Genomic DNA, 2,064 nt, shown 5'->3' on the forward strand with positions numbered 1-2,064 from the left:
CTGAAAAGGCGGCCGCGGGTGAGTCGGGGAAGGGCCCCCCTCCCCCCCCCCCCGCAGCCGGGCAGGAGAGGACGAGAAAGGCGGCCACGACGACGGCGGGAGGAGGAAAGCGCTGCACCCTGCCTACGCCACCGCCGCAGCAGAGCTCCTCCCAGCCCCGCTCCTCCCAGCTGCTGGCCAGGCGTTGGCGGCCGCCCCTGCCTCTCCTCGTGCGCCCTAACGGCCGGCTCGCACTCTAGGTAAAGGCCTAGTTCGCCTAGCGGGCGAGCCGGCCCTGCATGGACAGGGAAATGTTCAGCAGAAATGGGCAGCAACTGACATCTCAACCTGTGATGAACTGCAAATTTGGCATCACCGTATCTTTCCTTCTGTCCTACGGCTAACCCCAATTCAGTTGTAGAGTTTAACTGGAGATCCATTCTGGGTTTACTGTGGCACAGAGAGATACATATGCCCCAGCTGAAGGACTATCCTTGCATAATGCATAGTAGTAAAATAGTTCAATGTAATGCATCTTAGATGCCCCTTTCACGTATTGTTTGTGATCATTAGACCAGAGAAACTACCACCCTTATATTCCATCCTCACATTCACCAACAGTCTTAGAATTCTGTCTGCCCACAAACATGCCTAAACAACTACCAGGGCTCTTTTTGTAGAAAAAGGCCCAGCAAGAACTCATTAGCATAATAGGCCACACCCAACAGCAGAAACTCATTAGCATATTAGGCCACACCCCCTGGTAGCACAGCTCATTAGCATATTAGGCCACATTCACAAGCAACATACAACCCAGAAGACTAAAGCTGCATCAGAGTTTGTAATTCTCCAATAATTAAACAAATTCTGGAGCAGAAGGCTATGGGATATTATAAATGATAGCTAGAAGGAACTTTAATGACCAGTATGCCAGTTTCTGGGGTCAAACAACAGGATATGGCTGTCCCCTCCATGATTTGCTGATCAGGTTGCAGAAACAGCTGTCTGTCAACTGGTAAAACTGTCAAACTAGAAGAAACCATCAGACACATTAAAATAATCTCCACACATTATTAGTTTATAGTATGTAAAGACAAAATCCAAATCTCCAAATTATGCTGATTCCTCCTAGGTGTATTATACTCATTCATTATACACCTTACGACCAGGCCTCCCAAAGAGAAATACAGATTTTCTTTTAAAGGAATACCAAAATATTACAAAATCACAGACCCTATCAAGCCATCATTGCAGTTGTTTTCATCAAATATATTTTATCTGTGTACTCTTCTTTACTTTATGAAGATTTGTTTAGCCTTGCTAGAAAAGTATATTTTCTGCCATTGAAAGACCCTGAAGAAACAACAATCTATGCCCCCCCAAAAAATGGTTCCATGTACAGGACCCTTTCACAATTGGCTGCTGCATACATAAAATGATGCTGGGCATACTGTTTTGAGTGGTAGTCCTCTGTATTCAGTATAATAAGGACACTACTGGTCTGGTAGTATATTTGCAGCAGGGACCAGTCAGATCTTTCTGGGAAATAGAGCAGAAATGAAATAGCTATTTTTGTTGTTTGATCCTAGTAATCTGGCATTCAGTGGTGTAGCATTTCTTCAACAAGAAATTCTTTTTTTTTTCTGTAACAGGTAATAGACATAGAAAGATCTTTTCCTAGGAACTTGCACAATCTCTTTTTAAGAGCCAGGGTGGTAGAGTGGAAGGAGTGGAAAGAGAGTCACATTTGGACAAGAGGGACCCAGAGTAAAATCACCCTTCATTCAAAAAATGCACAAAGTGGCTTGGGCCAGTTGCTTTCTCTCAGTCTAACACTTAAGAAGAGGGCCGGTTTTAAAAATTCATCATTACTGCATTAATATTTTGAAAGTTTAACTTTTCATAATGTATCTGGGGAGTAATCCCCAGTGCAAGGATTTCATGATGAGTGGTGGTGGTGGTGACATTGTTCACGGCTCCCTCATTCTTACATGCAGAATATGAGGGAGAGGGAGAAAGAAAGCGAGAAGGAAAGAGGGAAAGAAAGAGAGAAAGAGAAGGAAAGAAGAGAAAGAGGGAAAGAAA

General features: G+C 44.1%; 1 protein-coding gene across 1 annotated transcript in view; it reads left to right on the forward strand.

The window, feature by feature from the left end:
* ASAH2 (N-acylsphingosine amidohydrolase (non-lysosomal ceramidase) 2) overlaps window positions 1-2,064 on the forward strand; it is a 91,190-nt gene that overhangs the window by 82,438 nt on the left and 6,688 nt on the right. The window lies entirely within an intron of this gene.

Source organism: Gekko japonicus, unplaced genomic scaffold (assembly GCF_001447785.1).
Source record: "Gekko japonicus isolate JY-2015 unplaced genomic scaffold, Gekko_japonicus_V1.1 scaffold422, whole genome shotgun sequence".
Lineage (NCBI taxonomy): Eukaryota > Metazoa > Chordata > Lepidosauria > Squamata > Gekkonidae > Gekko > Gekko japonicus.